The sequence below is a fragment of the Saimiri boliviensis genome, chromosome 15, assembly GCF_048565385.1.
Source record: "Saimiri boliviensis isolate mSaiBol1 chromosome 15, mSaiBol1.pri, whole genome shotgun sequence".
Taxonomy (NCBI): Eukaryota; Metazoa; Chordata; class Mammalia; order Primates; family Cebidae; genus Saimiri; species Saimiri boliviensis.
Genome location: NC_133463.1, coordinates 38,526,826 through 38,539,762, shown reverse-complemented (window position 1 = coordinate 38,539,762; position 12,937 = coordinate 38,526,826).

The following is a 12,937-nucleotide window of genomic DNA, read 5'->3' as shown; positions in this document are numbered from 1 at the left end:
GCACATGAAAGTCTGTCTCTGTAGCATATATTAATACAATTATATGCAGCAAAAGTGTAAAGAATGCATGAGGATAAGTTCACTGAAGTGATTACCTATACAGGGGAGAAGGAAGAAAACAAAGGTTAAGACATAAAATGAAGTAGAGAGCAGCTTCAGTTCTATCTTTGGTTTCCAAGTGCTTATAATATTATATGTTTCGAGTACTGTTGCTTTCCACAAAATTTCAATATCCTCTTCTTCCATAGAGTAGAATTTAAGCTAGTCATATGGCACAGTAGCCAATTCCTTGCAGTGAGCTGTAGACCTGTAATTCAGGCATAGTCAATAGAATGATATGTATCCATTTCTGGCCTAAGCATTAAGAATGCCGATATGTTACACATTCGTCATCTTCTTTCTTTTTCCAGTGGGATTTAACCAAGGTGTGATATTAAATCAACTTCAACACCAATCTTTAGATGGAGATAGCGGAGACACAAAATTAGTGAATGACTGCAGGGAGAAGTCTATTATTTTTCAACAGCTGCTTTGCAACAGTACCAGTAATATCAGTAGTAACACAAGATGATGAAACAAAATTTTCCCTTGTTATGTCATCTATTTTTGTGTCTATTCATTGCAACTGTTTAGCTTTAGCTAATATTAATAATGAATTTTACTTCTAAAATACTCTATAATATGAGAAAAAGCTTAGGACATTTGCTATTCTGTTCTCAATGTCTTAAGTGGTTTAATGCATTAAGCTTTAAAAATCCAAAATGTATAAAAATAATAATAAAATAATTTTGTTTGTGATATGTACAGAATTTTTACAAATAAAAGTATATAAATAATTAAAATTATTATTAGCTGTGAAGATGAAAACAAATTTTAAAAACTAACAGAGATATGAAATTTAACGTAGTTCTATCTGATATTTCTCTCCATTAATCTCCTAGTGAAATGATAGATATAATTTTGTAAATTAAACTGAATATAATTGCTCTTTGTTAAAAATAAATGCTAACAGACTTTATAAATTACTGCTTCCAATAGCTGCATGTATTTTCATTGAACAATGCAATGTATTCTACCTTTTATAACACAGTAAAAAGAAAAATACTTAGCAACATTCCTTTTCCCATGTTAGTCCAAAAAAGAAGTTATATGTATATCTTGTTCCTCTAATATTACTTCTATATCTTTCTTTTGGAAATGTCCATGTTTCCATTATTTGTGACTCTGTTGTCTGACAGTCAAAAGAGTCACATTTACAGCAAATGTGGGGAACTGCCTAAGGCTGAGCCTAAACAAAGTGATTTTTTTCAGGCATTGGCAAATAATTTATGAAAAATTGATGTTTATTTCATGAAATTCATATGAACACTGAAAGAAAGTGCTTTACCAATTCTTTGAGAACAGCTATAAGGAATGCACTGTATATATTGTATCTATCAGTATCCTTTCAGGAGAACCATAACTTCTCATTTTTTTAAGCAGAACTGAGTCAAGGACAGGTTATTAGAGGTTTTACACAGCGGTCTTAGTAAAATAAGAAGTGCAGGATTTACAAGCAAGCATTCCAGTGATTTCAAATGCTGGCAGCAATAATATGGATGATTCTAACAGAATGCCAGGAAGTTAAAACTCATATCTTAGACTGTCTCTCTTCACACACCTGATCACAGCTGGAGAATGATAGCTTTTATTTTTCTTAGTCTTTCCAACCTTTCTGAAAATGTGCTACTAACTGGACTCTAATAGGAAAATTTGCTGAGAAGGAGCTAAGGAAAATGTAGTTTTCAGACATCATTCTTATAATGTGGTAGAGAGTATGGGAACCAATAGAAATGATGCTGCTGCAGCAACAGGAAATCTGCTACACAGACTGGGTCCATACCCATCTAGCTTCCATGTAGACGAAGCCTGTCTGCAACTGTATGTCATTAGTCATAAAGAGCTGAGACCTCGAATTCTAATAATATTTTTCAGCCTTGTGACTCAGCCACCTTTAGATTACCAAATGATGTATACCAGTTGGCCCTTCTATTTCATTAGTTGTTGTGCATGTGTTGAGTTTCTGTCTGTAAAAACCAAGAGAATCCCAAATAATGCAAACAGAAACAGAACAGTGTAGTGGACTATGAATTTAATATCTTCTTCCTTTGAGTATGGAAAGATAGTGCCTAACAAATAAATGGTGTCTTTGTTAGCTAGAGCTGCTAAAACAAAAAGCCATAGACTTGGTAGCTAAGACAACAGAAATTTATTTTTGCACAGTTCTGCAGTCCTAGAAGTTTGAGATCAGGATGTCAGTATGGTTGAATTTTGATGAGGGCCAGCTTCCTGACTTATACACAGCTGGCATCTCATTGTGTACACACAAGGCCTTTCTTCTGTGCATGTGTGTCAGAAGAAGGAGAGACAGCAAGTTCTGTTATGTATCTTCTTATAAGAGTACTAATTATATTATAATGGTGCCACCCTCATGAATTAACCTTAATTATCTCTCAAAGGTCCAGAGATGGTTAATTTTATGTTTCAACTAGTCTTGGCCGTGTGGTGCCCAGGTAGTTGGTTAAACATTATTTCTGGTTGTGTTTCTTACAGTGTTTCCATGTGAGATTAGCATTTGAATTGGTATACTGATTAAAGCAGGATGTGGTAGAGAGTATCGGTATACTCTCCCTAATGTAGGTTGGCATCATCCAATCTGTTGGGGGCCTGAAAAGAAGAAAAAGTTGAACAAGGTGGAATTTGCTCTCTCTGCCTGACTCCTGGAAGCTGAACATCAGTCTTCCCTTGCACTTAAGCAGAACTTACATGATTTTCTCTCCTGGATCTCAGACCTTGAGACTTGGAATGGAGTTGCCCTTGAACTATATTATCAGCTCTCCTGGGACTCCAGCTTGCAGACAGTAGCTTGTGGGGCTTCTCAGCTATCATAATCACATGAGCCAATTTCTTATTCTATGTATATTATTGGTTCTGTTTTTCTGGAAAACTTTGAAAAATGCAAGCCCTGTCTCCAAATTCCATTATATTGGGTATTAGGGCTCCCATATATAAATTTTAGGGGACAAAATTTCATTCATACCATTCCACCAATAGCTCTGCAAAATTTATATTCTTCTCCCATGCACAGTTCATTCATTCCAACCCCAAATCCCTTAAAGTCTTAACTCATTTCAGGGTCAACTCTCAAATCTAAAGTCCAAGGTCTTATCTAAATAGCTCCAAACCAGTTGAGTGAGACATGAGGTACTATTCATCCTGAGGAAAAACTGCCTCCTCAGCTATGAACCTGTGAAGCCAGACAAATTATGTGCTTCCAAAATACCATGCTGGACAAGCATAGAATAGACATTTCCATTCCAAAAGGGATAAATGGAAACAGGAAGAGGTGATGGAAGCCTAAGTAAGTCAAAACATCGGAAAATTATTTTAGATTTGTAAGGCTCTGGAATAATGCTTTTGGTCTGATTATCTCCCCTCCAAACCCGCTGGAGTGGTAGCATCACCCCCAGAGCTCTGTGGAGCTGCTCTGACTCTTTAGGTAGGGCATAGGTCTTATTGCTACCTCTGAGGGCTGCACCCTCTAAAACTGAGGAGGAAACAGCCTTTTTCCTTAGGCCTATGTTTAGCATGGTAGACCTGGTGATATGTAAGTCACCTTTGGTGTCATGCTTCTCTTGAAGAATAACACATGTTAATGGAAGAATAGCTCTATAGTCCTGTCCTGTATCATGAAGGTCAACAGCCCCATTTCATTTCATCCCATCTCCATTTCCTTCAGTTCAAACAAGAATTGTTTTTGCTTGTATGATCCTATCCCTATTCCTGGCTTCTGCAGAGACTGATAATTAAATACAAAGTTCACACCCGTGACCTCTTTTTCAAATGGTTGTTCAGCCACATGCAATATTCTCTCAAGAACACACTTTCTCAGTTTTTGCAATATAGATAGGCTACAACTTTTTCAAATATCCAAGTTCTGGTTCCTTTTTTGTTTAACAATTCTTTCTTCAATTCATCTCTTTCCTATTGAATTGTATTATAAGCAGTGAGGAAAAGCTAAACCACGCCTTTAAGACCTTGCTTGGAAATATCCTCAACTAATATCAAAGTTTATCACTTACAATTTCTACATTCCATTATATACTAGAACACATTAAGGGTTAAGACCTCAACACATGGTTCAGAAAAAAATCTCAAGAGAAATTTAAAAATATTTAAATGAAATTAAAATAAAACTTTAAAAAATTTGTAAGCTAGAGCAAAAGCTGTTCTTAGAAGAAAAGTTATAGCATTGTATACATATGCAATAACAGACAAAAGATCTAAAATAGAAAAAGAAAGATTCCATCTTAGGAAAATAGGAAAAGAAACTCAAATTTATTCCAAGTAAGCCAAAGAAAAATAAAACAAAATTAAAGCAGAAATCAATGAAATAAAAAATAAGAATTCAATAGAAGAAAGTCAAGAAAACAAAAGCTTGTTCTTTGAAAAGATCAATAAAATCAATAAGACTCTATCCAGTCTAACTAAGAAAAACATAGAGAAGATACAAATTGCTAATAGAAGAAAAAAAAAAATAGAGGACATTACTACAGATCTCATGGACATTAAAAAAGTAATAAAGAAATATTATAAACAAAATCATGGTCACAAATTTGATAACTTACATAAAATGGGCCAATTCCCTAAAAGACACATCTGTGAATTCATACAGTAACAGGCATGTGAATGGGCCTACATCTTTAATGGGCCTATGTCTACCAAAGAAACTGAATCAATAATTAGAAATCTTCCAAGGCAGAAAACATGAGTCTCAGATTAATTCAGCAGTAAATTCTAAGAAGTCCTTAAGGAAGAAATTACACCAATTCTCTGCACTCTCTTCCAGAAGACAGATGCAGAGGAGGTATTTCCTAACTCATTCTATGAGACCAGCATTATCATAATATAAAACCACACAGGGAAATCACAAGAAAACTAAAGGCAAATATCTTTTATGAACATAATGCAAGAATACCCAATAAATTATTAGCAAATCATTTCAACAATGTATAAAAACAATTAAACACCATGACCAAGTAGGTTTACCCTAGTTATAAAAAAAATGTTGATTTTCAACATTCAAAAATCAATTAATACAATCTATCATATCAACAAAATAGAAAAGAAAAATCACATAATTCTATTAACATACACAGAAAAGCAATAAACCTCAACAGGAACTTCACCAAAGAAGATAATTAGTAGCATAAGAAGATGAAAAAATGCTCACATCATTTGTCATTAGGGAACTGCCAATTAAAACAGAGATACCTTCACTTACATATTGGAATGGCTAAAATTTAAAACACTGGTAACACCAAATGCTAGCTAGGATGTGGAGCAGAAAACACTCTTGCTTTTTGGTGGGAATGCAAAATGTACAACCACTTTGTAAGACAGTTCAGCAATTTCTTACTAAACTAAACGTAATCTTAACATGTAATCCATCAATCACACTCTTTGGCATTTAGCCAAAGAAGTTGAAAACTTATGTCCACAGAAAAACCTGCACACAGATGATTATAGAAGGTATACTCATAATAGCCAAAACCTGGAAACAAGCAAGATGTCCTTCAGTAGGTAAATGGATAAACTCTGGTACATCTAGAAAATGGAATATAAATTAGCATTAAAATAAAATGAACTATCAAGCCATGAATATACATGGACAAACTTTAAATATATGTTATCGAGTGAAAGAAGCCAATCTGAAAAGGCTATATATACTACATAATAATATATGTGACATTTGGGAAAGGCAAAACTATGGAGAAAGTAAAAGGTCAGTTGTTGCTGTGGGTTACAGGGAAAAGAGGAATGAACATGCGGAAAATGGGATTTTTAAAGCAGTGGAACTAATCGGTATATCACTATAATAGTGGAAACATGTCATTACACATTTGCCAAATTCATAAAAAACACCAAGAGTGAACGTTAATGTTAACTATGCGTTTTGAGTGATAATGATGTGTCGATGTAGGTTCATAGGTGGTAACCAATATATCACTGCAGTGAGAGATTCTGAAGAGAGAGAGGTTATATACGCATAGGGAGGTACGTATATATGAATGTTCTATACCTCCTGCTCAGTTTTACTGTGGAACTAAATCTGCTGTAGAAAATAAAGTCTATTTTGTTAAAAAAGTTAAACACATACTTAGCTTATGACCCAAAAATTCTATTCATAGAAATGTACTTAAGAGAGATGAAAATATATATCCGCACAAAGATTTACCTGCACATGTTCATAGCAACATCAATCACTGATGTCAAAAATTGGAAACAAACCAAATAATTATCAACAAGCTAATGGATAACTAAATATCCATATCATAGAATGGAACATTATTCAGTAACAAGAGGAAGTGAAATACTGATGCATGCTACAACATGAGTGAACCTCAAAAACCTCATGCTAAGTAAACGAATGTAGGTGCAATAACCACACATTGTATGATTCCATTTATATGAAATGTTTAGAATAAGAAAATCTAGAGGAAAAAAAATGATTAGTGCCTGCCTGGGGCTGGGGTTGAAAAAGAAAATAGCCAACAAATAAGAGGAATATTTTAGAGGGATGACATGTTCTAAAACAGAAATTAAATGGTTGCACAACTCTATAAATTTAAAAGTCATTTACTTGTACACATAAAATGTATGAATTTTATGTTATGTAAATTATACCTCAATTGTGCTGTTAAAAATGCCAACAATTTTTTTTAGCAGTTTACAAGCTGATTCTAAAATCCACAATGAAGTACAAAGGACCCAGACTACCCAAAACAACTTTGAAGAAGAATATATTCTGAAGGCTAACACTACCTAATTTGAAAACTATCAAACTATAGCAATTGATACAGCATGGTATTTGCATGGAGACAATTAAATAGATCAATGACATTAAACAGAGTCCAGACTATGCCCACATATATAGAAAAATGATCCTTGACAAAGCAAAAAGGCAAATCATTGGAAAGGGTAGCCTTTTCAACAAATAATACTGAAATAATGGAATACTCTTATGCAAAAAGTGAACTTTGATCAATACCTTGCACAAGCACACAGTCAAACTTGATCACAGACCTAAATATAAAACCCAAACCTAAAAACCTGCGGAAGAACACCTAAGAGAAAATCTTTGTGACCTTATATTAAGCAAGAATTTTTTAAAAATATATGATATATATAAAACAAAATCCTGCAGGAGGAATACATTCCAGTGTTTTATAGTACTGTAGGATAACCATAGCTATCAATAATATGTATTTTCTAATAGCTAAAAGGAGAATATTGAATGTTCCCAACACAAAGAAAATGATAACTATTTGAGATGATGCATATGCTAATAACCCTGATCTGATCACTATATATTACTTGTATTGCAAAATCACTATGTACCCCAAAAATACGTATAATTATTCTGTGTCCATTTAAAAAATGTTTTAAGAAGAAAACATACAAAACAAATAGGCCATGAACAAATTGCTGATTAACATTAAGCAATTTAAACAAAACAAAATCCATGAAAGAAAATGAATTGGGCTTCATTAAAGTTAAGAAACATCTGCTTTCTGAAAGACACTGGTAGGAGAATTACAAGTTTAGCCACAAACTGGGAAGAAGTATTTGCAAAGCATAGATATGATTAAGAGCTCATACCCAGAATATATGGAGAACATTCAAAAACAATGAACACACAGAAACCCCTAAAAATAAGTCCAACAATTTGAACAGACTCTTCATCAAAAGGATATGTTAAATTTCAAATAAACATATGAAAAGATGCTTCACACCATTAGTGATTAGAGTAAAGCAAATTTAAACTACAGTGACATACCATTACACACCTAACTTTAAAAAACTGATTATACCAAGTGTTGGTTAGGATATGAAGGAAATAGGGCTTCTTTCCCAACTGGTAGAAATATGAAATGCTATAACCACTACCAAAACAGTTTGGCAAATTCTTAAAATGTCAAGCATACAACTACCAGATTATCTTGCCATGTTACTTCTAAGTATTCTCCCAAGAAGAAAGTAATGTCTTCATAAAAACTCGTGCACAAATATTCATGGAAATTTTATTTGAAATAGTCAAACACTGAACACAACAAAAATATCATCAGCAGGTGAATGGATAACCAAACTGTGGCATATTAATACAATGGACTACGACTCAACAATGACAAATCAACAATTACAAATTAACTATACAGTTAACATGGATGGATCTCAAAAATAATTATGCTATGAAAGTTAGATAAAAAAGAAGAGACCCTGCAGAGCCAAGATTTCCAGAAGGAAAAAAAAAGAGTACAAACTGTTTTATTCAATTTTTATAAAACTCTGCAAGGTACAGACTGAACTAGAGTGACAGAAGACTTACCAATGGTTGCCCAGGGAAGGGAAAGAAGAAGGTTGGGAGGGAGAATTACAAGAGAAAATCAGGAAGCTCTAGTGAGTGAGATAGAAGTGTATTATCTTGATAGTGATAATAGTTTCACAGTTGTATGTCTATGTGAAAACTTATCACATTGTAAGATTTAAATATGTGTATTTATTATATGTCAATTATACCTCAATAAAATCATGAGGACATGAGAAATACAAGGTAAATTTAAAAAAGAGATCAAGGGCCAGTTCAAGTAGGCCTAGAAGGGTTTTTAAGGATTTTTAAAATTTTAAGTAAAAGGAGAAATCATTGGAATATTTTAAGAAAGAACAATAAATATTTCAAATAGCACATTATTTGTTGATGAAGTTAGGAGAAAACAACTTGACCAGGGAAGATCATTTTCTTTTACAAGTAGAGTGATCCTGCTGATGGAAGAAGAGTACAATCCCCGAAGAGCTGCTGCCATGAAGACATCGTTTCCTCAAAGGCTTTGAGATTCTCTGGGAGTTACAGAAGACCTTTGAGTAATTGCAGTATGTATGTTTGCACCAGTAGCGTATGTGACTGAAGGCAAAGAGGAATAAAGAATAGATAGAGAATGATTAGGGTTGGTGTCCAGGCAAAAGAAGCTGCCTGACTTCTAAATTTTGTTCATACCCCTCTTGCAAATACCTTACGATTCCAAAATATCTTTTAAAATAAGCTTGGTCCTATCATATTCCAGTAAGTGTACTTTGGACAAATTTTCTGATCTACTGAGAGACTTAGTATTACCCAAATCAACCACCATACTTCTTAATGACAATCTTTTGCCCCTCTGTAGTGTATGAAATGTTGCCTTGAGAATATGTGAACAAGTGAATTCTTCTTCTCTAATGTATGAAAAGTTTAAATTAGCAATAAACCAGAAGGAAAAATACACTGGAATGCAGTAATTATGAACTATTATAAACAGCTGTGCTAAAGTAGAATTTGTATAATTAATGATTACCTAAACACAGTATTAAAGGTTCTCCTACTGTTTTGAAGTACTAATGTAAATCAAATACGTAAAGCCAAGGTCTTGACTCACTAACCAATACAACAGTTTTCCATGTCCTCTTTCCTGCCAATTTACTCAGAATAGCCTGTTTTCCCCAAGAACAGAGGTAAAAAGGACACATCTAATGAAAACCATTTGTAACTAGAAACAATCTTTACTTAAGGAAGAAAAAGTTCAATAAAGTAATTAGGAAGCTAAAAATGCTCTTTAAATTACACCTTTTGAAGCCTTCACTTGATGTGTTTTGCATCCAAAGTTAGTGGTTTATATCCTAGGCTTGTGGAATTGATTTTTATCCTCAGGATACATATGCAAGGTTCTACTTACTAAACAGATCCAGGAATTTGCAGGATTTGACTGACAAAATAAAAGCTAAAATGTTAATCCCATTGCTGACCTTTGTACTACTGCAAAAATTTGCCTTGCCTGGCATTTTAAAAGCTAGATATGTTACTTAGTAATCATGTGTGCATAAAAATAGGTTCATGTGATAATTAGCAAACAGAACTCTACAAAGTATAGACAAAATTTTAATTCTCAACTTAAAACAGAAAATTGTCCACATATTTTTTAATGATATCTCAGAGATGCCCTTGTGGGGTGGGGAGTGTCATTACACTGATTGTTTAAAGTAAGTAATATTTTTTAAAATTTTGTGTTGAAATGTCTTTAATTGGTTTATTTCTATTACTGTTTTAACCTTATTAAAATCCTCATAAAACTAATTTTTGAGGAATGCTAACTCTCCAAAATGTTAGCAAAAAATATGTTTATAATACAAAGTTATTTATTTATAGCACAATTAGAAAGAACACTGCCTTAATAGAGTGTGATAACATCTCAGTGAAGAAAGTCAAAAACTGGGGTATTTATTATGAAGACATGAATTCTTGTTTAAGGTACGTTATTGCAGTGGAAATAGGACTGATCGCAATTCTCTTTTCATATCTATATTTTTAATATTATGGTAGCATCAACTTTTCAATTTATATTTCAGTGTTTTAAATTTCTCTTTTAGTGGTGGGATAAGGATTTTTTGTCCAATAGGTTTTGAATACCCTACCACACTTAGCACCTTGTTCACAGTATATAATTAATAAAGACATATATTAAATTACATATAAATTAAAAATAATTAAAAAGAAAAGATTTTGATGTTCCTTTTTTATTTACTGAAAATGTCACCATCAAAAAATGTTATCCTTAATAATGTATAAAATAACTTTGATACATGTTGAATTTCTTTTAAGACTTCCTCAATTGGATTGAAACATTTATCTTGACTTAATCATTGTGTTTATAATCTCCATTGTAAACACAACAAATTTTCCTAGTCAGAATAATTCAACAATGGCCTACATAATAAATCATCAAGTTCCTCTATCAAAAACCTCTGAAAGCAGAATAATGAGATGTTCTTCAATCAATATAATGAGATGTTATTTGATGGAAATAACCAAATGCTTAATATTAGAGTATTGATAGGTTATTAAGCAATTATGTGATATCTAAAATCAAAAGAAACACTTATAAAAGCAAATGAGAATTTTCTTTGATGAAATTTTCCACAGGAGACTAATTTAGTTTACCCTTAAATGTCTAAGCTCAGGTTTTAATCTTTGCTCCCTGGGTACCATACTTTAGGAACAAGAGTTTTTATTTCTTAAACCCATAGAAGGAATTGGAGTCACCTGTGAATACCTGATATTATACATTCTGGGTAACTCTTACACATCAAGTTCTTTCTATATTTAAGGTTACAAATAGATAACAATTGCAATTGCTTTTTTTTTTTTTTTTTTTTTCTTTTTTTTGACAGAGTCTTGCTCTGTCACTCAGGCTGGGGTGCAGTGACACCATCTCGGCTCACTGCCACCTCTGCCTCCTGGATTCAAGCGAGTTTCCTGCCTCTGCCTCCCAAGTAGCTGGGACTACAGGCATGCAAAACCATGGCCGGCTAATTTTTTTGTATTTTTAGTAGAGATGGGGTGTCACCCTGTTTGTCAGGCTGGTCTCAAACTCCTGACCTCAAATGATCTGCCTGCCTCCCAAAGTGATGGGATTAAGGTGTGAGCCACCATGTCCAGCCTAACAATTACTTTTCAAAACAGCTTTCCACATAAGATTCTTTTCCAATGTTTCTTTTTAATATGAGTTTAATATGCACCTAAAGTAAAATAAATAATTTTTTTAAAAAAATATGAGGAGTTTCACAGAGAAAGTGGACCATCAAATATGCTACATGTTTATCTTCATTCTTCTGTTTTCAGAAGAATTTGTCTAGGCTTTCATGTTGGTAATGGGGAATCAGTCGGCATAAGTTCTAATTTTTCTTAGCTGCAACTTGTTGATTTTTTTTTTTAACTATTTTAAGCCTCTTTTCATTGTCCCATAAGGGAGGAGATCAGACAAGATCTGAGTTTTCCAAACTGTATTCAGCAGGGTATATGTAACAAATAATTTGTCCTTCCTTAGCATAATTCCTTGAATATAGTTTATACAAGATTTTTAATTGCTGAAATGCTGTCATTGCATTTTTTTCTTTTCTACTCAAAGACAGCATAATAAGTGATAGTATCACTATTTCAAAGTTAACTTTGAATTTAGTACACAGGAAGTAAATTGTTCCAAAAGTACTAATCTACTGTGACACACATTATTAGTGTCTATGACACGAGGATGTCATATCATGGTTAAGAGCCAAAGGATTAAATTATTTCTTAAATTATTTCTAAGGCCTGTGAAATCCACAGGGCCTGTGGATTTATGTATTAAAATGTTTATAACATAACATGTCAAATGCAATATATAACCCACAGAAGCACACTCCAAGTAGCATGCAAAGATGTGGGTCCTGTAGTTAACAGGGCACATGACAAGTTGTCGAGAGATAGGGCAAGGGAGAATTATAACAGCAAGTCGATTTTGCTATACCTTCCTGCAGTATCACAAAAACTATCAAACTATCTTGGCTTCAAATGATAACAGTCTTCTATCTCAGGAGGTTTTACTATCACTCCAGCTAATTTGTGCGTAAGTCCATTATTAGCATCTTAGTCTTCTTGCATGACTAAGAATTGTGCAGGGCCATTATGACCTTGGGTGAAATTTCCTACAATCATGGTTTCTGTACACTAAGAGTTTATACTTCGAATTAGGCTACTCCAGGGCAGACAAATAAAAAAAATAACACATATTAGCATATGACTAAAATAACCTAAATTTTTTTTTCATCAAAGTAAGTTTTCCAAAAAGTGTGACTGCAGTGAGTGTAAATGACATTTTAAATATAATAGACAGGCAGAACAAATAAATTTTACCCAAAAAAATAGATTTAATATAAATCACTAGGGCAGCTGTGACTATAACATTAGCAATGTCAACAGAACTTTTTGTGTTCAGCTAAATTATCTAAAAAGAATTTCCAAGAAAGTCTACTCACTTCTGGCTGGACACAG